Source organism: Maylandia zebra, linkage group LG20 (genome assembly GCF_041146795.1).
Source record: "Maylandia zebra isolate NMK-2024a linkage group LG20, Mzebra_GT3a, whole genome shotgun sequence".
NCBI lineage: Eukaryota > Metazoa > Chordata > Actinopteri > Cichliformes > Cichlidae > Maylandia > Maylandia zebra.
This window is the reverse complement of record NC_135186.1, coordinates 26233543-26258207: the sequence shown is the minus strand read 5'-3', so window position 1 is coordinate 26258207 and position 24665 is coordinate 26233543. Positions and strand designations below refer to the sequence as shown.

The 24665-nt window shown below is 42.8% G+C and overlaps 1 protein-coding gene across 1 annotated transcript in view; it reads right to left on the bottom strand.

Annotated features, from left to right (window-relative positions):
- Window positions 1–24265, bottom strand: part of LOC101481031 (nuclear receptor coactivator 3) — a 62644-nt gene extending 38379 nt beyond the window's left edge. Inside the window, exon 1 of the mRNA XM_004546213.3 lies at window positions 23966–24265. The gene's annotated coding sequence lies outside the window, so the exon portion shown is untranslated. The remainder of the gene's footprint in view (window positions 1–23965) is intronic.
- Between the last annotated feature and the right edge of the window lie 400 nt (window positions 24266–24665).

Here is a 24665-nt window from a genome sequence, read left to right as displayed (position 1 = left end):
TGACCTTGTCTTTGAGTTCATGGTCACTGAGATTCAAACTTGTCCAAGATTTTTGGTAGATGCCCCTATGGTATGAATTTCCCCTGCCTGAGCCTGGTTCTCACAGAGGGTTCTTCCTGTTAGAAGGGAGTTTTTCCTTCCCACTGTCATCAAAAGTGCATGCTCAAAGGGGGTTATCTGAGTGTTGGGGTTCTCTCTGCATTATTGTAGGGTCTTTACCTTACAATATAAAGCACCTTGAGGCAACTGTTATTATAATTTGCCACTGTCCAAATAAAATTGAATTGAGGAAAGTTTTCACTGAAGCTTTTCACTAAAGCAGACAGTAACATGTAAAGGAGCGTTACTGCATTGCCACTTTTACTCAACTAAAGGATCAAAAGTTGGAAGCAGACCCAAGTCTCATGTTTCAAATGCAGGTTTCCATGTGCAAGTGTTCTGAGACTTAGAGCTCGATACAAAAAGATAAACTTGGCCAAGTGGAAAAAGATTAAAAACAGGAGGGTGGGGTTTGTGTGAAAAAAAAAACAGTATGTCACTGGAAAGGTGTTTTGTTTTTTCTTTTATTTCCTCACAAAATAATTGCATGCAGGGAAAACTCAAACTCTTCCGCTGCTTAAGCTGCCAACAGTGAGAACACTTCATCTGCTGATGCATGCATGTGATGATAAGTTTAAGTGTGTGTGTAAGTGAATAAGCTGCGCGACTTTGTTAGTGTCAGTGGGACATAATTGGCTCACAATAAATCATCAGTGCAGCCTTAGTGAGAGAACACCATCTTCTCCTCCACCTCTACCTTCCTCTCGCCTCCCCTTCTCGCGCTCGCGCTCTCCTTGGTGACAGCGAGGGAGCAGCAGATTCACCACATAAACACCCTGCTCCCTCTATTTATTTGCTCCGAGTCCAAAAACTGCACAGCATAAGGAAAAAATGATAGCGGGTGGGAGGGGTGCAGGAAGAAGAGTGAAAGAGAGGAGAAGAGGGAGGTAGACAGACAAACACACACGTACACTGCAGATTTGGCTGCACACACGTGGACAGGGCGCGCACACATGCACGCGCAGCACTGCACACACTCCTGGTTGAGCATCTAAATCACATTAGCTGCCTGCCTTCAATCCATCACTCCCACAGACAAAAGCACATGGTGGAGAGACAGGGAAACTGCATGGCAACATGCATAACCACCCACAAACAAACAAACAAGCAAGCAAGCACACAATCAGTCACAGAGCAGCTGACACACCTTGAATCCAGACAACAGCAATAAAGGTGAAAGCACTCCTTCCTAAGAAAAACAAAACAAAACAAAACTCCCCGATCACAAATCAGCCTGCATTCACTTCCATGCACATCACTGTCAGTGCATAACAGCTGCACATTCAGGGATACACTCATTTGGCTCTGCTGCTGCTGCTCTGTAAAAAGTTGCACTTCTGTCAAAGAAAACCAACAACTCCATAAAACCACGGTTGCTTTAAATATTTAAAGAGGAAGGAGCTAAGCACGGGCAGAACGACATCTTGAGAAATCTTTCTTTTCTGTCTGTATCAATCTTCCTTCCCATTAGAGGGGGGTGGGGTCCTTATCTAAGCGTGTTTGTGTTTGTGTGTCCGTGTAGAGCCAAATGTTTGTTAGAGGTGCCTCTGATCTTGAAGACAGTGCGGGCTAGGTGCTCCTTACCTAATGGGATGCATAGCAAGCGTGCATGCAGGGTTGTGTGCACCCTTTTTTTGTGTGTGTGTGTTTTCTCTAATGGCCTATCTCTTGGGTAAGGTAATTGGCTGGTAAGGCAAACGAGAGCTGATGGAAGAGAAGAGAAGAGATTTAGGGAGCAGCACAGATTCAGTGTGTGCTCTGTATATTATAAGAACATATGGTGCCCACTGTGCAGCAGGAGCAGGCAGAGCACCACAGCGCAGCCCTCATCCACTCGTCTAGCGAGTCGCTCTCTCAGCTCCCACTGTTCTCCCTCCCTCTCAGTCCCCGGCTCTGTCTGGTTAACTCAATAACATCCACAGCCTCCTTTTCTTAGTTTGCTGTCTTTCACTAGCAGAGAAAGAATTTTTCTCTTTAAAAAAAAGAAAGAAGAGGAAAATCATCTCATCCTTTTTTCTCCTCCTTCATCTCTTCCCAGATGACCGGCTCAGGCTCGCGTCTCCTCCACGTCTTTCTTCACTACAGTTATGCCCACTCAACTCATCGCAGAGCTTAATCTAAACCAAAAGGGATTACTTCAATCGCATTAAAATCTGAAAACTGACAGCGCCATCTCTGCTGTGACTGGCATTTAGGCTGTGTTTACACATGCACGTGTGCAGCACAAGACACACGCTGGAAGAACTCCCTCACCAGACTGTCTACATGTGAACAGAAGCAACAATTAGACAGTAGTACTCCGCCGCACAGTGCGGTTACGAAACTGCTAGTGACCGAATATGCAGCTGCAAGCCCGTGTGTGTGCGTGCGTGCACGCGGCATCAAAGCAGCGAGCGAGTGGGCTGCTCTTTTAGTTGGCTCATAAAATCATTTAAAAATCGGCCCGCTGCACACAAACACACACGCAGATGCACGCACCCCCAGCCGTTTGATGTGTAATGAGAGAAACCATTAGCAATAAAAATGGGCTCTCCCCACCCTGCTGCTCAGCAGATCTTACTCAGAGCCACAGTTACGTGTCTATTTATACATTCACTCTTCTTGAGATTTTCTTCCTCTCTAACAGGGAGCAGTTTGTGCAGCTTACACCCAATAAGGCTGCATATCTGCTGCCCTTCCTCTCCCTGTGTCTTCTTCTTCTGCTGCTTCTGCTTCTCTACCTCTGTCTCCTGTTCCCATCCCCCCTCTCTCTCTGGCTGTCTCCTCCCTCCTCCATACCCTTCCCCCAGCTCTTTTCTGCTCTGTGCCTCCCTGCCTCTCTCCCTCCCCACCTCTCATCAGGCTATATGCAGCAGGGCACAAATTCATGGGGGGGGGCAGACAGTGAAGGGGAGCCTGAGATAAAGGGAAAGATGGGGGGGTTCAGAAAAGGAGAGATGGTTTGAACAGAAAGAAGGGAAAGATAGAGCGAGTGAGAGACTCGCTTGGAAAGAAAGGAGGAAGGGGGTGAGGCAAATAGAAAGTGTGAGAGAAAGCGTGAGGGGGAGGAAGAGGGAAGGGAGCGTTGTTGGGAGAGAAGTTCTGAGGAAGAGGAGGAGGAGTAGGAGGGGGAAGCTCGCTCTTGTTACAGCAATGGGCGTTCCTCTCCTCGATTCCTGCGAGGTCAAAAGTTTACCGTGGTTTTAATTTCACCTTTCCGCAGCCAATCAGAACGCGTCTCCGGCTGCTGGGGGAACTTTGACCCATTCTGAGAATTTGACTGTAAAGATCTACAGCTCGCCTCTGCTCCTACGGTTTTTCCACTTTATACTTCTGTTTTTTTCCTCTCCTTTTATTATTTGTTCCCACCTTTTCCAAGCACACCTCCCCCTCCATGTTTCTTTGAAACTCCTTGATCACAGAGGAGCAAAAAACAAAAAACCCCTAGTGTTATTGTTGTTTATCTAAGGGCATAGAAGAGAAGAGAGGGGAGGAGAGAAAAAGGGGACTTTTTCCCTTTCTTTCTTTCTTTTTTTTTTGCATTTCATTTCAGTACTTTTCCTCTGCTTTCCAAATGAGATGCCACATAGGCTGCTAGGGAGTCGCGAAACCACAAGATCAACAGCTTCTCCCCCTCAAAATGAACAATGAACACCACATTCCTCGTTAATGTCACTTAAATACTCAACAGAGGAGACACGCCGCGCTCGGTGTGACCGAGTAGTAGGCTTGCGCGTGCATGTGTGTGTGTATGCATAGGCATGTGAGCATGGAGAAAGTGTAAGTGTGTATCTGTGAAGGGGGAGGAGGCTGCAGTTAGATCACAGCATCAGAGAGGGGAGGGGCAGCTCTGCAAATAGAGCAAGCAGAGAATCAGCTTGACTGGCGATGGTAAGCAGAATGGCTTCGAGCCTCTCGTTAGAAGAAGAGGCCTGGCGTGCTTGTGTGTTTTTCTATTGCTTGCTCGTCTGTGTGCGTGTGTGTATATGTGCATATTTGATTAATTAACGGTCACCGTCAGTGATGAAGCTCCCCGTTGCTGTATTCTCCCCACCTTGGCTGCACAATTGCCTCCACCCTAGTCCTCCATCCACCCGACTGTGATAATAAGGCACATGCACACGCGCAAACGCAGGTCCTCGGGAAAGCAGCGGGCTGTAAAACCCCGCAAATGTGTGCGGATGAAATAGCAGACGTGATAAGATGTACAGTCACCTTCCACCTGTAGCTGACTTGGATGCTGCCTTTCCATCCTGTTCTCCACCCGCTAAAAATGAATAAATAAATGTACTTGATTCTGTTACTTGATGTAAAGGACGTGTGGTGTTATTCTGCATTGTTTTGTACAGACAATGAATTCCAATAAGAGACTAAAAGCAAACATAAATTAGCCTGTTATCAAGTTTTATTTCCACCTTATATTAGAGCTCACTGTTGAAGTTTTTGTAAATGAGCCACACTTTCGTACTGATGACTTTCCTTAATTTTGATGACACTGCTTTTAACTTTGGAAAAGAAAAATGTTCATATATTTATTAAAGGGGCCTTTAACAAATATAGTTAAATATTGCCGGTGTTCTCTTTCTTTTCTTTATTCCCGGAGACTACGCAACCTATATGTCTTGTAAAGGTTGGGAGTTGAGCGCACTATTGCGCTGTATACTGCTTTTAATTTTCTCATCAATCTCATGAGCACCGTGCTGATTCCATGACTGCTTAACAAACGAACTATTTACTCACACCAAAGCCTTTTAAAATGATAAACAGATGTTTATAAACAATTAATAACATTACATCTTCTATGGGAATTCACAGGTTTGGATCTGAGAGCAACAACTAACAGTACACTGCTGGTTTGGACTAAAGCTCCACTCTATCAGTAAATAACACAGGCTTTTTCTGTTTATTGTTAAATTCTGAAGCTTTACTAACACTAGAAGTAGTGGAAAACGTTTTCTATGAGCTTTGCAGCGGATGTGACAGAGAATTTTCCAAACAACTTTCCTTTGACCTTGTTAAGGCTGTGGGTTATTAGATGGAAGATGTTTTAACACTCAAGGAAAACTGCAATGGAGCAATTAGGAAGTTGAGAAAATATCTGAGTTATTATGACATGAAATTGCAAAATGGGCATGTTTTGTTAAGGAAATTATTTGGTTATTCATGCCTCCTCAAGCTTAATGTTTCTTGCAGTAAAGGAAAAAATGATGAGATACACGTCTTCAATTGCCTGTTAATGCAAATATCTAATCAGCCAATCACATGGCAGCAACTCCATGCATTTAAGCATGTAGGTGTATCAGAATAGGGAAGTGAGGTGATATAAAGTAACATAGTAAGTGGTGCCAGATGGGCTTTAAACTGCTGATCTACTGAGATTTTTCCACATAATAATTTCTGGGTTTATCCAATGTGCAAGATTTCTCTTGGTGCAACTGCCTTGTTGAGGTTAGAGGCGAATAACCAGAGTGCACTGAGCTGATAGGAATGCAATAGTAACTCAAATAACCACTCTTTACAACCATGGTAGTAGGGCTGCACAATTAATCGTTAGAAAATCGCGATCTCGATTCATACTTATGTGCGATCTCATTTCCAAATGACAACGATTTAAAAAAACAAAACAAAAAAAACCACGACGACAATTGTACCACATTTTGATCCGGGACGTAATCTGCATGAAAACAAGCGCTCACTCTTCCTGCTCAACCAATGACAAGGGCGGAGCCTTATACGACGTGATACAGAAGCTGTGCCGTGTGATGCTAAAATTAGCAGGGAAAAAACAACGGAGAACACGTCAGTGATGACGAGAAAGTGACAGGAGAAAATCCGTCCCGGTCAACCACCCAAACATCAATAACGGGAACCTTATACAGCGCTTCCCTATACCCGTCGAACTCCCGCAGGCACAAAGAAATTACGGAGGCTATCACTTATCACCTGACCAAAGATATGGCTCCCATCAACACTGTGCAAAACGAGGGATTTAGGAGAATGATCAACACCCTAGACAAACGCTACACAGTGCCGTCCCGCAACTATTTTTCTATTGTTGCACTACCTGCTCTATACACGCAGCGTCGAGCAACGGTGGAGACGGAATTTCAAGCAGTACAACATTTTGCGGCAACAACAAAACGTGAGACATTTGTTGTTTTTATGTTTATTTATTGTTTTTATGTTCAGTCTCAACTGTTACGAAGTTGATGTGCAGTTAATAAGTGCAATAAATATTTATACTGGAAAAGAAAATCGTGAGAGAATCGTGATCTCAATTCTAAGCCAAAAAATCGTGATTCTCATTTTATGCAAAATCGTGCAGCCCTACATGGTAGGCAAAAGAGCATCTTTGAAAACACAAGCAGAGGACCACACCAGGTGCCCTTCGTGTCGGCTACAATTTACACGGGCTCACCAAAACAATAGAAGATTGCAAAAACATTGTCTGGTTTGAGGAGTCGAGAACATTCAGATGGTAGGGTCATGGATCCATAATGTCTTGCATCAAAGGTTCAGGCTGCTGCTTCTGGTGGTGCTTTGGGCTCCTTAATACCAAATGAGTGTTGTTTTTACCATGCCCATTTCTTTATAACTACAGTGCACCCATCTTCTGATTCTGATCTCAGATCATCTCACCCTGGTTTCTTGAACATGACAGTAAGTTCTTTGTACTCAAAAGCCCTCTACAGTCACCTGACCTCAATGCAATAGAGCACCTTTGGGATGCGGTGGGATGAAAGATTCACATCACGAATGTGCATCCATCAAATCTGCAGCTGCTGTGCAGATACTCAACAAGGTGTTTCCAGCACCTTGTTGAGTCTGTGACACAAATAATTAAGGCTGTTCTGAATGCAAAAGGGGGCCTGACAAATACTAACAAGCTGTACCTAATATAGTGACCAGTGAGTGTATATTCAAATTCCAATTGCACAACAAAGAATAGAAACGGGAAAACGTTTGGCCTTTTTTCCCCCCTCATAAATGATTTAAATACTACATGAGAAATGCACTGAATCACACAAATTTTTAACTACATCGCTATTTAGGTCACTTATACATAACAAACAAACATATGTGTATATATAACTAACTTAAAATAATTTGAGGCATGCTGAGTTTTTGATCGACATGAATTTGTGGGAGCTTTTTGTCAACAGAAAGCTACAACGTTTGAAGGATGTGCAGAGGAACCTCAACTTTATAAACCACTTCTGGAGTCTCGAGTAGACAGATTACATTACATCTCATCTCGACTTCCAGCAAGCTTTTTCATTCTTTTCTGTTTGACCGTTTCTAATAAGTTCTTAGGTCACACGGAGGTGCTGTGGGCTGTTTTGTGTCATGCTATGGAGGGCTGACAAGAACTGTTAATGTGCGTGTAATGTATTTCAAACATGAAAAGTTATTAGTTTCCAGTTTTAAATGCCACTATTACATTAAACACATACTTTTAGTCTATTCAAAACTCTTGCAAAAAGACACACACAAAAAAATGTTAAGTATTCCAGAAGGAGTACAAACACAAACACTTATACTGGTCTAACTGCAGTAGTAAGGTCTATAGCACCTTGCCTGAGGGTGAGAGGCCTCAGTGTTACCCAAGGGTTTAGGGTTACACAGTAAATGGACTGTTTGAAAAACACTTGAAATTTAACAATGTCAACTGCATTGCCTATTCTTCTTCTGCTTCAAATCCCTAACCCCCCTGTGGCACTAAAACCAAAAGTCTTTCCCACTCTCCCCCCGTCCTCCTCGCCTTCTTTCTGTCTATTTTTTGTGCAGGAGAAGTAAAACGAAAATGTGAGGCCTTGTGGAAAATTTAGCGTCACTGTGTCCCTTACCCAAGACCTCACAGTTTGTTTTGTTGGTAAATACAAACCACACAAGCTCTGATAACGCGCACACACACACACACACACACACACACACACACACACACACACACACACACACACACACACACACACACACACACACACACACACAGTATTTGTCATAGCACCACAATCACACAGCAACAAGTTGGCCGACAACCCCCCCTTTAACTCCTCCGGCTATTTTTCTGTTCTTTTATGCAGCTAAGTGTGTCAGGACAAAGGTTAAATGCAGAACAGCAACAAATTAGTCCAGACTAGACAGAGCTGAATATATGTACGTGTTCATGAGTACAATGGTGTCAAAAGGACACGTAAAGCATCAGAAGACATGAAACAGGCCGCATGGCAAGGGACACACAAAAAAATCTGTGGTAATAAATAGCCTGTCAACTAGTTTCCTGGCTTGGGAACAAATGTCGTCCAGCCAAACTGTTCTGTGAAAACTGATCTCAAGGTAATGGAAGAAGCTCTCCACCGTAGACTCGGAAAGGATTATTATTATTATTTTTATTTGGAGCAAAAATACTTTTGGACACAGGAAACAATATTCAGTCTAACAGATACACTGAGAGTTCTGTTTCTTCAGGATAGTCATTTGCTAAGCACATTTTTGCTTGTTAATGTTTTGAAATGCTAAACTGAACTGGAAGTGCAGCAAGCCGAAGCAACAAATTTGGTAAATAATCGTTTAATAAGACACTGTGTGACTAAAATGTCAAACGCCCATCTTAAGCCATTTTCACATCAGCTTTGCACCATTTCAGGAGAACCAGGTTGTGAAACTCAGCAGACACACTCCTACACAACTTCACTGGTTTCAAAAGAGGATACCTGTAAGGATACACTCAGCAAAGGGTGTGTAGTCATATGTACTTGTTGCTGCAAATAAATATAAAGAAGAAGAAGAAAAACACCTGAAGTGAGCCTGAAATGAAGAGATAATCTGAACGAAGATGATTAGTGAATAAACAGGAACTTTCCAAGTAGTCATCACTTGTTGTGACATAACCACCTGAAAGTTGTATGTGATTAATAAATGTGCTCACACTTGCCTGCAGTTTTCCCGCAGGCTACATTTTACTCAGGCTGGTGGGTAGCTGTAAGTTCCTGATGATCCTGAACACCTTACATCGAGAGCATTCTCAAGCGTAAGCCTAAAATTTTGGCCAACTCAAACGAGCCACTTTGAACTCAACGCTGCACATCCTCGGGCCCCCAGCACCACACCTGCGAAATGTGGATGAACTGGATAAGGGAAGGAGATACCGCCAGACACACAAGCATATAAAGTTCACAAGTTTCATTCTGAATGTGAGCATCTGTAAAGGATCTGTCTGCCTACAATTTGAAAAGTTTAAGGTGGTCGTTGTTGTTAACTGCTCTGCTGAGGTATCGCAGTGGCACGCACTCCACAACAATAAGTAGGCAACGGTCCTTCGTCATTGGACATCGAAGTATATTTGAAAACGTATGTTTTCATTTTAGATTTTTACTTTTTCCATCCGTCCAAGAGAAGAGCACCATCTGTGGTCACTTTGTTAATTCCTTTGCTCTTGTTTTTAAAGTTCAGCCGCCGTTCACCATCTAGCTCCAGGCTTTCCCATCTCATCGGCGAGTCTGACACACTCCAACTCCGCTGTATTGGGCGACAGCTGACGATTGCAGTCCTTCGTCTGCTCTGGAGAACAACTGTGAGCTGGAGGGCCACTCTAACTAGAACCTGCAGCAGGTGGAGAACTGCTTCATTATCCGCTATGCCGAACTCAGCGGCTCTGCAGAGCAGAACAAGGACTACCGTCGCCAGCTGGCGTCCACGACAGCGGCTTTGGAGTTCATCTGTAGGATAACTGACTCACTGAGGAAAAAGTTGTTTATTGTTACTTTATTCTGCATAAAATAAACGGCAAATAAAATATTTGCAGAGGAGAAAGTCGACTACATTAAGGAAGATTATGTGCGTGCAGATCTGTGGAAAACAATCCAACTCCAACTTGGTCCGAGTGGACTAGGACATAGAAGTAAGAACTAGTCATTTGCAGTCTCTGCATTAGTCCATGTGCACATCCACAAACAAATATTATGTCAGCAAAAGGTAGAATGCATTTAGATTTTTTTTCCCTTGAAGGAGTCTGCAGTGTCAGAGACAGGCCAAAGTAACTACCTAAAAAGAAATCATGAATGAAGAAGGTGTTTTGTACAGTTCAACATCACAATCCAAAATAGAACTGGCAACAGCAACACATCTCTACCTACAGAGCAACACGGGAACAAAAACATTACACTGTGTACTCCTGTCATTTCTTAGAAACGTTCTTAGAAAGCCGAACTAAATTAAAGGGTGAATTACTTTGTAATGTGATTGGGGAGAGATTCGTTTTTGTCACATGTCCCCAGCACTGTAAAATCTTTAAAGTGCTTTGCAGTGCTTGGCACTTCCTGAAATCATGAATCTTTTACTTTAACTGGTCTTCCCGGATAATTTTTCATCTTCTCACTGCTACATTTTTTAAAAATAGCTGAGCTATTTTTGAGTCTGAAATCCCACTACCTGAGTACGCTTGACCACTGCCCACAGGTGCAAACCTCCAGTCTGTACATCAGCAGTCAGATCACGAGAAGAGTTTCCCTTCCTCGCACTACACAACACTCAGCCCAGCATTTTGTTACTGTGCACCACTGACCAGAAATAAAGGTCGAACTCGAAGTGTCCCGCAGGTAAATTATTAATGGCTTGTTTTCTTTTCCTTCCCGCACCCTTGCTCTGCCTCTATTCATCTCCTCTCCCCTTTTTCTCGTGCCTTGATTGTTGTTTTCTCACCATCGTCCTGCCATCCCCACCTTCTCCTCCTTCTGCCGCTCTCTCTGCGTCCTCCCTCCCTCTTTTTCTCTTTCGAAGTCTAGCGTAGATATGGTGCTATTTTTAGCCTTTGTAAGATAGGGAGAGAGATCGTACTTAGCTAACACGTACTCTCCACAAGGCCTTTATTGGAGACCTGTCATAGACGTGTGAGAGACAACGGTTTTCAGTTAACACATAAGAGGGTGTCGTGTGTCTCCACTGCGCGTATGTGTGTGTGTTTACTGTAGTACCACATAAATATAGCTAAGCTACTCTCCTTCCGGTAGACAGGAACGTCCTCCGTGGCATGGACATTTGTTACAGATACAATCTTTGATTCAAATAAAAATAAAGAGTGCCACCACAACAAAAATTCAAAGCACATTACAAACTAAATTATACAGTTATGATGGGTTAACATTTGTGTGTGTCTAAAATTAACAGTCGCTGCCAATAATTTCCATGGCAAAATTCGGAAGGTGAGAAAATACACAAATGAACTAACAACTGTTTTAATATTAACCTTCATGTTAAGTAAATCGCCTTTAGCTCACAGCTGGAAATAGTCTGCTTTAGGTGGGTTCAGACTACAGGAAGTACTCTGTGGTTTAGGTAAGCTGCCCAGATACAATGTGCAGAAGATGACACACACAATGCCCTTCCATTGGCAGTAAACTACCACCTGCACTATTCTCACGTCGGCTTAATTCACACATCACACGGACTGTTAAATGATGTCACGGCAGAGCTTAGACATTTGCGTTATTTGGCTGTTAATGTCTTTAAATTCAAGGCTGCAGTGGATCTACGAAAAAGGGCATTAGACTCTGGGAGACCTGTGAAGGTGTCCTGTGGCTTTTGGCACCAATACCAGAAGTTCCTGTGAGTCGCAAGTTACGTGCTCCAACGCATTTACCAACATCCTGTTGCTGGGTCGTGGCTGGTCCTTAGAACACTGTGGTGCTCAAAACGGCTAACTGGGAGCCAGCTAACTGTCTGGAGATCCAGTGCTTATCAAAGTTCCAACATTAAACATTTTAATTAGAATAAAATCTAAATATCGAGTTTTCCAATTCCATTTCGCTTTTTTTTTTTCTCAGAAAACTGGAGGAGTCTTACCAGCTCAATAACCATTAACAGCCCCTTGAATCCGTAGACAAGCCGAGCCTGAATACCTGATGGTTACCTGAGCAGGTAGCAGAGTCCAAGAGGAGATGATATTTCATCCTAGGGATCCTATATAGCGCTGATCTGTCACAGACAGCAGCATGTTTACACAGTGTGCTTAAACAAAATCAAAGCCTTCTTTTTGGGTAAAGTCTGATGTGCTCGACAACAGCTAAAAATACACAATCAACAGCTATAAAAAGCATCTAAAAGCGGAGCATGAGAGGAATAGGACATTTTATCTCACTTTGCATCAAATCAATATTTAAATTCTGGCCCCTTTCCCTCCACAGAGAGCCTGCGAATGTCACCGCCTGTTTACTACGACTCGGATCTCGCAGGACTAACAGACTCATTGGAAGTGAGAGAAAGAAAATGAGAGGGGTGGATAAGGTTTAAAAAGCAAAACCTGATTTAACTAAAGACACTCCCCCTGCCTGAACTGAGCTTGAGCACACGGAGGGACTTCTTTCTGCTTCCTAGCTTGGCCGAAACATGTGCATAGCTATATTTAAGCTGATATCGTATTTATTTTTATTATTTCGTTCCAATGTACAGCACTTTGTGTCAGCTGTGGTTGTTTTAAAGTGCTTTATAAATAAAGATGGATGGATGGATGGATGGATGATAAGTCCAGCAGTGAACAAGTTAACAAATTAAGTGCAGTTTTTTTTTCCTGCAACCGATCGACTGGTTAAAGAGCGTCAACTGTGTTTCACTGCAGCCTGCGTGTAAAAGTAAGCTGACGGAGGTTTGCACAAAAAAGCCTTTGTGACATCATAACAACAACAATGTGACCTCAGAGGGTAACCGGAGGGGCAGCCAATATAACGTAGCACACCCGGCCAGTGTGCTGCTCAACACTGCTGTGGTGAGGTGGGGGGTTACAAGCTTTGGGAGTGCTCCACCACTACCTCGAGTTGAGCGATGCTGCTGGTGACACGGGGAAAAGGAGCTAGTGATGTGTGTTTATGTGTGTGTATACATATATGTGAGTGTGATAAAGTGATATGGGGGGTCGGTGTGGCATTTAAGGGAAAGGAGTGAATTAAGTTGACGAGGTGGTCACATAACAGCCGGGTTCAGGCAGAGTTGAAGCCACTTGCTTGCTACGCTGCAGCTGGTAACATTTACCTCATCCTCTACCCCATAAATGTATGTGTGTGTGTGTGTGTGTGTGTGTGTGTGTGTGTGTGTGTGTGTGTGTGTGTGTGTGTGTGTGTGTGTGTGTGTGTGTAAAACTCTAAAACACATAAACTAGGTCTGGATTTTACAGTGGAAAATAAGTAAAAAAACAGAACTCCCCTTGTTAGAGACACACACACACACACCCCTCTGAGGACCCCTTTAACAGGCATCTGTTAACTAAGAGCAAAGAGAAAGGTGAACCTAACCTCCTCCCGACCCAAAAGTCCGACTCTCCTTTTGATTGGGGCTCACAGAAAGGTCACCGATTGTGTTTTTCTAACTTTTAAACAGCCATCCACACACTATGCTACACTATAACGTCACCGACCACAAAAAGCGATTCTTCCCTGCGCTTCACCGAAAATGTTTGACTTTGTCAAAAAAATCCAGCTAAACTCTGCGTGCACCCAGAAAAAGAAGAGAGGCAGGAGAGGAAAATCTAAAAGTTTGCCACACTTTAGATTTGAATGCATTCTGTGACCTCAACAGCTGAGATAATATAGAAACAGACTATGCTGACACTTTAAACCTGACGATCCGTGTCATTATTAAACTTCAGGGGTGGCGTTTTATTATAAAGTGACTACATTTGATTAATTTGCCAATTTATTCATATGATCTCTGAATCAATACAGCAAAGCACACACAAAAATAAGCGATCGACCGCATTACGTGTCTCATCTTGTGGTGACTGCAGCTGCTAGATGAGGGCGCATGTGGCCTCACATGTGTCATGTACCCACTCAGCTCTTTTCCTCTTCACTGTAATTTTTTTTGTGCCGTCCTAATAAACTCACTGTCACTTGTGTCCGCTGTATGGCACAAGTGTGTGTCAACACAACCAAATACTGTTAATATCATTCTAACACAAATCTTTAAAGCATAACAGTGCATGGCCCAAGTCTATTGAGGACATGTCCTTGCTCACCCACATTTGTCTTCTGACAGCGATACAAAGACGTGAACAACAACTGGACCCCTCAGGATGAATTTTAATCAAACTGGTGATGTTTTCACATTTTCTCTACAAGCAATTTGTCCTCTTTTTTTTTTTAACTTTACGACAAAAACAAGCCGAAACCTCAATTACATCCTCAGCCTCAGGTGCAGTCGCTTATTAGGAAAATGAAACCATTATGACGAACACACTAAACATTATAACTGCGAAACGTCAGCACTGTCGTTATGTACAAGCACGCCGGCGACAACGTCGTAAGCTGTAGAGCTGCGATTCAGCGGGCATTCATCACACAGTGCCTCGCTATTAATATCATCCAACAAAGATTACTGTTAGACTCAATTTCCTACAATGTGTCGTGCGATGAAGCGCCGTGATTCCTCGGTGCGCGGGATTGTTTAGTGCACACTGTGTGCTGCGCCGAGTCTAGTCAGCGCCTGCAAACATGCAGCAGAGCCCCCCCAAGGGATGCTGCTGCAGCCCTCTGAGGGGAGAGGAGAGAAAGTGAGAGAGGAGAGGAGGTGGGAGAAGCCCCAGGTAGCCTCACAGCAATGCACCATTAGAGAAAGGAAAACACAAAGCCAAGCTCTGCTGCTCTCTTCTTCTCCAGCCACCGTGCCCCCCTCTCTCTGTCTCTCTCTCTTGCACTGACCAGCTAAATATTTTATCAGCTGGCAAAAGAACCTACAAGCCCCAAGGCCAGGGGCTTCTTTTTTGTTTGTTTCTTTATTGAGGAAAGTAACTGTGTGTGTGCGTGCGTGCGGGTGTGTGTCAGAGACGAGGTGGAGGCAGGGCCGAGTTTGTTCACCGACCACAGCGTCACTGAAGTGCTTTTGATTGGTCACTTTGAAGTAGTTCTTCTGTTCTCTCTCTTTCTGCCTGTCTTTCCCTCCCTCTCTCCTGCTTTCTCTCTCTCTCCTCCTCTCTCCCTCCGTACATCCTATGTGCAGCATGCTGCTCGGTTCAGAGCTGGATGAACGACCTTGAGCAGGCGCACAGGGCTGTGTTGCCATGGCAACGAAGCCTCGCACAACCAGTAACAGCTGGATGCAACAGCACTCCCTGAATTTTAGCGGGAGTCGCCACGTTAATAACGACTCTCTATGTCTCCTCCCCCCTCGTCTACTCTTCGCTCTCCCCTATGTATCCACCCCCCCCCCCCTCCCAGCCTAACACTACCATCCACCCACCCACACGCACACACACACACACACACACACACACACAATAAAGAGCTACTATCGTAAGAATACAGTCTTTCAGATTTTAACACATAAACTTATTTAGTTAAAGTGCAATGACCCAGACATCAGAAAAAGTTAAAAAGAAAAAGTCTCAGCCAGGAGACAAAAACACACTCAAGAAGACAATGGTTGAGGTGAACCGGGGTGAGAAGAGAAGACAGAAATCAAGAGTGAACCACAAGTAAGAAAACAAAAGACAGAACACGGAGAAGCGCACTGAGATAGGCACTTGACATTCTCCTCACAGAAGAAATAGCTCTCAGAAAAATAAAGCGGCAGAGGACATGAGCTGCACCGAGGCATTCTGGAGAAAGAAAGGAAACAGAAACCAAGGATACACTCTGACAGTCCATCAGATCATCCCTCTCCCTCTGTGTGTCTCGCTATCTATCATCGCTCCAACTATGTTTGATATTTAGTGATTCTATTATCACATAAACAGTTTTTCAGCTACCTGCTTTTACACAAAATTAATTTTTCTACTGGCTCAATTACACAGCTGACTCCAGATCAGTGTTAAAAGACATGCAGTAAGTGTGGTTAAATTATTGGTCATTCTAAATTGCTCATAGGTGTGAATGTGAGTATGAAGGGTTGTCTGTTTCTCTGTGTTGGCCCTGCATCCGGTGGTAGCTGCGAAAGGCACCAGGGCGCTCATGACCCTGGAAGACTGAATGGATGAATGGATGGATATTAACATGTTAATTTTCCCCAATAAAGAAATTATGTAACGGGTCACTGCTTAACTCTTACTAGTCAATGATATTAAAAAGCCAAAAGCAAAAGTTCAACAAATGAGGTCTGTTTTCCAGCATTAGGTTTGACAGTGCTCGCCTTTGACACACGACAAAAGGAACTATATAAACAGGTGTTTATATAAATGTTAAGGTCAAAGTTATAAAACAATTGACGTAACCATGACAGATCCTCACGGCCTTGGCTTTAGAGGGCCGACCTTGAACTGAACACCCTCTGCCACTCCCTGTGCCGCTCCCACTCATTAGTTTTGCTCACGTTAGCAATAAGAATAACATATTTCAAAAATACCAAAAGCTCTTGTATTTAAATCCACTCATTAAAACGAAACATTTTAAGTCAGTATTCTTTAGTATAGATTGTTGCTTTTTGGGTAAGAATTTGATTTTCAGTTTCAGTTTTATTAGTCTTTTTTAAAAATTTGCATTTAGTGTCACAACTTGGGTCACTTTTCTTATGTAAGAGCTCTCCTCTGAAAAGGAAGCACGCCTCTTTCTAGACTGTTCAGCGAGCTGCAGCATCCAGGTGCCATGTGAGAAAAAAAAGAAAAAAGAATAAGTAAGAGACATTGTGTTTCTTTCAGTGTTTTCTAATGTTCTAGGCTACATAAAGCCCTCTTGCGCTTAGTAGTAAATTAGTTATTTGCACACACACTCACAAAAAAGTGTGACTTGCACTTGGAAGTGTGTCAGTCTCCAAAGTAACTGGCAAACAAGCTGTTTCATCGTCCTGCAGACAAAAGATCAAAACTTGCACTGAACTTGTATTTGGTTGGGATTTGATTTAAAATCCACAGAGGTACAGTTAAAAAAATGTTATAACTGTCCAAATACTCAAGACGTTACCAAACTGTGTATATATATATATATATATATATATATATATATACATATATATATATATATATATATATATATATATTTTTTTTTTTTTTTTTTTTTTTTTTTTTTTTTTGGGAGGCGTTATGTGTCGCACCATATTTGGAAAATAATGATCAATGATACTGCAGCTTGACACCGAGAAATCAGAGAAATCTGTGTCGCCATGATTTCTTCTTGTATCGTCTTTAATCATGGAAGCACAACAGCTTCCTTCACATTGACTGTGGGTAGAATTTCTGATTTAAAACTGTTAGCTTGAAGATAAAATATAACATATTTGGTACCAAACATAAATCCCTTGTCTACCTCCAATTTGTCATCAGATGAATAGCTGTAGTATGTGACTCTTGATAACTTGCTGGTTTCTGACTCAGAAGGAGATCCATACTGACTAGAACTATGTGCTTGTTTGAGATCAGTAACTGCATTTATGCAGCACTTTTTTAGTGCATTACACTACAAGCCACATTTTAGCTTTTCACATATTAAGATAGCTATTTACTTATTTTACTAAAACACTTTTCTATGCTCATGCTGTCCTGTGTTTGGTAGTGTAGAGCAAAATGTGTCTGTAGCACCACCTGCCAGATGTAAGTTTATATCTAAATGTTTGGATTGACAATCTTGTTAGAACTGGCCGTCCACTAAACCGCTGATCTCACTGTTGGCCAAGACGTTTTGTACTGAAAACACACAAGTGGAACAAATGAATGAATCTGTGTGTGTTATCGGCAGTGCCACATGTGATTTTAATCATCTTTCTGTAATGCAGTAATGTAACGCATTACTGTCCTATATGGAGTAATCAGATTACAATTATGTAATTATTTGTGTTATAAAAGGTTCTTTAATTATCTGCACAATGGGTGAAAAAAACAAAACAAAAATACAAATTTTCATTTTCCTGCTTCTTTTTTCTTGCACAACAAACAGCACATTTCAGTTTGTGTGCAGGTAGGAGGAAAATGGTGGAGATATGGACATTACTTTTATTGCAAAAAAGCACAAGAGCCTGACAAAAGTAAAGTGCAAACTCCATCCAGGATAGAAACAACTATCCACTACTGCTAATACAACACTGGGTCTACACAGAAGGATCTCCATGACAGAACCCAGAGTGACTTTACAGCTGAGTGTACGCAGATCCCAGCCCAGCAGCCAGAACCTGATCTTCAACAGGCTCTGGCTGCCTGTCGTTGGCTGTGATGAGTTTGTGTAAGTGTATGGGACTGTAGCCCATGGTTTATACTGTTAACTGGTAATTATGTGACAATGCATTTCAGGGCACGCAAAAGTAATTATGAATAGTTTCAAAAATTACTTTCTCCAGGAAGTAATTAAGTAACATCATAGATTACTTTAGAAAAAAAGTAATGAGTAATGTGAAGGTTTTTTTTTTACTTTTTCTGACTAGTGATCCAAACAGAGGTTCCTACCCATATGGAAAAGAAATAGTAAAAACTTATATGATTTACTCATGAAAGTGGCCACTTTCTCATTACTTTCATATATTGTTTTAGTAAGTATCCAAAACATACAAGTTTCATTTTTCAAAGGATCTTATATCTGTTTTCACTCTTGTATGCTTTTCATATAAGTTTCACACAAGACAGATACAAACTTTATAAGATTTATATATATCTTTTCCATATGGGGAGATACAGCATTGAAGCACGTCAATAATTACATTAAGCCCCTGTCACACGGGCCAAGATCAGTCAGTGAAGCCCTGGCAGCTTCCAGCTAGGGAAAAACCTGTAGTCTCTGACAGCTGGTGAGTGGTTGTGTGAAGCTGATTTTTCTTACTACATGGAACTGGTTCACAAAGAGGTATATAGTGCTTCATTTGCAATTGCTTTGGTTGCTAGCAGATTATCGTGGTTGTCTATAGTTTGTATGGAAGAAGCTAACATGTCTCCAAATACCAATTACTCGCTAAGTGGCGCAACATGAGAGTTGCCTTAAGGTGCTTTATATTGCAAAGCGAATACCCTACAATAATAGAGAAAACCCCCAACAATCAGATGATCCCCTATAAGTAAGAACTTGGCAACAGTGGGAAGGAAAAACTCCCTTTTAACAGGAAGAAATCTCAGCAGCCAACTCCTGTGAAAGAAATAGAGAACGTTCTGGTTCACTGGTTTCTAGTCTTTTGGTTTCTTTGTTAATGTTCTGGTTTCTGTCTGTGTTTCTTAGTTGCTTTGTCTCCCCTGTCTGCTGTGTCCCCTTGTCAAGTCCATGTCTGTGTTACGTTTCCTGTTTTACTTTGAAAGTCCTTGTCTCATGTTAATGTACCTGGTTTTGCTTCCCTTGTCTCGTTAGCCCTGATTTGCCTCAGCTGTGTTTCCCTCCTGTCTCTCATTCCCTGCTTGCTCCCTCTGTGTATTTAAGCCTTGTGTTTCTCTGTGTCAGTGTCGCAATCTACCATCTTATTATGCTGTGTGTTCTGCCTGTCAGCTTTTGTAGTTTTCAGTTTTGTTTTATAATAAATCTAAGTTTGAGTTTATCTTCCATCTCTGTAAGTCTGCACTTTGGGTCCTCTTTACCACCGCTCCCGCCTGCACACGGCCTACACATGACAAAAGTTGCTACTTCTGTAACGTGTACGGTGGTGTAGGCACAGCTTTTACTTTGAAAGTAAACATTTTCCATTTCTTGTTTGCATCATGCTTTTATAAGTTAAACTCCTGCTCGGTGGTTAGTTAGCAGCTGGGATAACAAGCAAAAGATTCCGGTGCGATTCCAGAAGGAGTGACCCCTTGTAATGATGAAACCAAAAGTACTTTTTGCAGAAAAGATGAAAACTTTGGTGACTGTAGCAATCTACAAACAACGAGAGCAATCACAAGGTTTTCAGTGCAGCTCTCTCTTTGCAACTGATGCCGCACAGCATCAGCCAGGAACTGCACGCCAACCAATCAAGGAGGGTCAATTTCTCTAAAAATCTTCGGTTTCTAGGGAGAGTCACCAAATGGTCTCCAGGTCTCAGGTTTAGGTCTTGGTCTGAAGGCTTGCAGGTAGCATCATGTGTATTTAAAGATGCACTATGTGCACATCATGCAACCATCATCCATTAGGTATCTGGCTTCTACTGAATTCAAAATAATTTTCAAATTATGAATTATTAAGAAATCTTGGAAACATTGTGTATTTATTGAAAATGTAACTGATCTTTTTAATGAAGAATCACTCTTAAACTATATCACAATGAATATAATTTAAGTCACATTACGCAAAGGCACTGAACTAAAGATGCAGCATCATGATGGGGAGTAGATTTGGGCTTTTAGTGAAGGGCAAACATGCAGCAGAGTAGTCATTTAAACTTAACTGTCCAGGGTTACTCATTGGTAAAAGCCAGAGTTGGAACTGAAAATTAAATTTGATGAACTGTCGAGCCCTAGAGCGCCCCGTTTTTATAACATAAACATGCAAGTAGCCCAGTAGGTTTATGTGTAATAAGAGTATGATTATAAATATTTCTTCATCACACAACACAAGCATTATTTAGCTCAGTAATCCAACTTGAAAACAAGTCTTTTTAAATTCTACTAAAGGGTTATTGAGGAAAAATATATTTCTATACCCGATTGTAAAGTAGATTTTTGTACGCTTATTGAAACTTAAAATACTTTATTGTCAGTGAGGTCAAAATATTATTTGGGAAAAAAAACCCTGCAAATCAGATGCCCCAGTATTCATCGCTGGAGTGTTGATGTTTAAGTAAAAGACAGGTGGACAAAAATGAGTGAGATTTAAATATGAGCACCCGCTCCTCTACAGAGTGAAATCAATGAGAGCTGGTGAAGATTATTTCCTGTTTAACACATACTGACATGTCAGAGAGGGGCCCCAGCAACAACAGGACAACAGTTAGCTCACTACTCTGGAGCTGGGGGAGGCAAGGGGACAGCGAGAGACATGCCACAGAGAGAAGAAAGAAAATGGCAAAGAATGTGAACAATCTGAGGCAGAAAACTTCCTGAGTCCACAATAGAGGTGGAAAACACACACACACACACACACACACACACACACACACACACACACACACACACACACACACACACACACACACCCAGAAACAAGCGAGCAAAGTCGAGGTGGGTAAAAACGAGATTGACCAAAGACCAGGACGCAGACAAAAGATGAGAAATACCAGGTGGAATTCCAGCAAGAGGCTCCACCTGAGCCCCTCCCCTTTCGGTACACACCCCCTCCTTCCTCCTCTACACACACACTCACAGATTCCCAAGCTCCCAGGCTGTGATGTCCTGCTTCTCTGCTTCAGCCTCACGAGCCCTGCCCCCAGTGCCTGACCCAGTCACCAGCATCCCCTGCTAACCTCTGTCCCCTTTTTCCCCATTCAGCAAACATAATGCATCACTGTCACCCTCCTCCTCCTTGTCAATGCATTCATCCCGCCATGCGCTTGGCGAAACCCCTCATGAGTCCTGGCGGCTCGCTCACAGCACCTCCCTGTTCCCATTGCCTTCGGTTCCTTGTGAGCAGGTTGTAGGCGTGTGTGCGACAGCACGTGTGCAGAGACTTGGTCCACAGAGTTGACTGTAAATCTGTCAGAAGATGGGTGCCGTGCAACGAGACAACGGCTCCTTGCTGCGACACCCAACCCCCCCCCCCTCACTTGGGCAACAGACGCATTTGGGGCACAGAGCTGAAACAATTACTGTTAATAATAAATTCCTGATTAAAACCCCGTCACGAGCAGCAGCCAGACAGTTCGGAGAGCATTTGACTAACTATACATCAATTAAATTAGGAGAATAGAGCTTTCAGTAAGTGGCTTAACAGGACTGAATATGAAACATCAGTAAGATAAACAGAAGAAGCTAACTGGCCTGAAAGTGTTTATTTTAGTTGTCCTGTCATCCGTTATTTACTAAATAATTTTTTTTCTGTAAAAATAAAGTCCACCTCTGTTTGCCAAAGCCCAATGTCACAAATTTAACTGCCCCAAAACCCAAGTTTACTACCATTGCCAAACAAGAAACCAGCAGCTGCTCACAATTTAGAACTGGCAATCCTAATGGATCAAATATGATGTCCATCATATTTTTTTCATATTTTTTTAACTAACAAGGACACCCTCAGCTGAACATTAAAGTAAGTTATGGTGCAAAGTGTCTACCACTGAGCTACTTACAAGTTGCAAATGAAAAGCAATGTTTGAAGTCAAAGAATGATAGGCAAATGTTTCCCTACAGAGTTTGCATGCTATTCTCTCGGAGTCATGCCCTTCCTCTCGAAATGATCCCACACTTTGGACTTCCTGCCTGATGTGTGTAATTACTATCTAACTATAACGTCTGTTTGCAACTCAGTTTTCTTCCCCTTAATCGACCAACAAACAAACCAACATCTGATCAACAAACTCTTCCCATTGGCTAATATTTAGTTGACTGTTAGTTTGTTGTATAACTGAATATTTCTGCCAATTAAAATAGTTCAGATTGTTATAGTAGCTGAAACTTGAACCCATTTTTATTTTCATGTAAACCTTTGGGGGGGGGAAGGGGCCATCAACAATAACATTAGACATTATAATGTCATGCATCACTAAATAAGCACGGGGAATTCTCTGGTTGCAGCATTTCATCTGTGACTCGCTGCAAATTGACATCTTTTGAGAAGGACATCTGTGAGTGTTGAGCTGTCACTGTCTTTAACCTTTAAATATTTTATATCTTATAAAAGAGACTAATGAAAACCATCTTTGTTAGCTGCAGCCACGTTTGGACACGCATCTAAATTTAGACAGCGACTTCAATATAATCAACTCAGCCTCACATCCCTCACCTGCAGCATCACTCCGATTCAACCTCTGTTTACACACACTGAACTGTAAGGCTGCTATTATCCAGTGTGAGCTGGGGCTCTGGTGTCATGCTCAAGGACACAGCGCTTTCCGGCGTACGCACACACACACTTACACCACCGGCTGGCTGTTTCAGGGATCAAACCGTGCACCTTCATAATTGCAGAGCAGCGGGTACGCACAGGGCCACGTTGCTGCCCCCTGCAGATATACAGTTAGAGACATTACTGAGGATGAAGCAGATGGCAGGAGGGGTTATGAAGGACCTAACAGGAAAAAGACACCATCACGACGAGCATTCACCGTATCACCTCACACATTTTAAGGCAATGCATGACCCCTTCGTGCACTGCTGACGTGCACACTGGAGACACACGCCGTAGACCGGCTGCACTTTATTTATTTGAATTTAATCGGTCTTGCAGGCTGGCTGAGCGGCTGGTTGACTGACGGACGGTCACCGTCGTCTGCCTCCTTCCTGCAGCGCACGTTTGTTGTAAAGCGACCAGTAGCAATACAGCGGGAGCCGCTTTCACATACAGTACGCAGCCGAGTGTGTTTTCACGCTCCTGCTCATCAAACATCCCGGTCCAAATTCCCTCACGTTGCGACAGCACCGGGCTCAGCTGTTTCCCACCGACTGTCGCGGACAGCGAGCATCAACCGGTTTAAAACAAACAAAAAAAATAAATCACCCCGTGATTTTGCGTTCAAGCGCGAGCGTGCGAGCCCAAAGCATGTGCTGTCCCAAAACTTATTCATGTTCTGCAGCAAATCTACTGGAGGCACTATTGCGATCCAGCGGCTCGTGCGTAAACTGGCGAGCTTGTGCGATCAAGTTAAGTTTATGAAATGTGCCAAACGTTCAGCCGTGCTGCAAATAAGCATGGCACCGAAACACGCACCGCATCACCGTTACAAACCGAGGGCAAATGTTTTCTGTCATTTACTTTTTTAAAAATAATAAAATAAAATATGTATTCTGTGCCCTCCGCACCGCGCCGATGCCAATATTGTGTGCGCACTGCCGCTGGAAACCCAAGTCAAGACATTTCCGTCCTCTATTGAAATGCAAACCAAACGCAAAGTCTGGTCAAACTGACTGAATAGGAGCGCGCGTGCTGCACGTACTTACCTCGTGGACGTGACTCTCTCCCGAATCGATAATTTCTTCTTTACACCATTAACTCTCCGCCATCTTCGGCTCTGTTTGTTTAAATGGGAAACACTCCCGAAGCCCAAGAAGCCAGTTCTGTAAGTTGAGGCGTCGCTGGGACTTGTGGGTAAACGAGTTCTTTCTAGACGAGCCCCGCGCTTCCGGATGGCTCGTCCAACCCGGATACGGACTACAGGCAGACTCCACCACCACAAGGGGGAAGGAGGAGGAGTGGAAGGTAGAGGTTGAGGTGGAGGAGCAGGCACCGTCTGTCTAGCAGCGTACAGACGGATGTGAGCGACGAGAGGGAAGATGCCACAGTGTGTGTTATCAGTTAACCTCACTGCACGAAAAGCAAACAGCTTACTTGTTTGTGTTGATGGGAGGAGCTACAGGCTGCAAATATCCAGACTTTTTTTTTTTTTAGCCAAAAGAGGGCGTTTGGATTGAAGGGGAGATAGAAAAGAGCGAACTTGAGAGCAAATAAGGACGCAGAAGTCCTGTCCTTGCCTTGTGCAAAAAAAAGTTCACTTGGATAAATAAAAGCCGCCTCTGTGTGGTCCTCATTGAAAGAGTTTGGAACAGTTTAACATTTGTTTTGCATATTTAACCACACCACTTCCTATAATTGTGCTTTTCTGTTTTGAATATGATACTCAAATTTAGTTTGTTTCTTTTC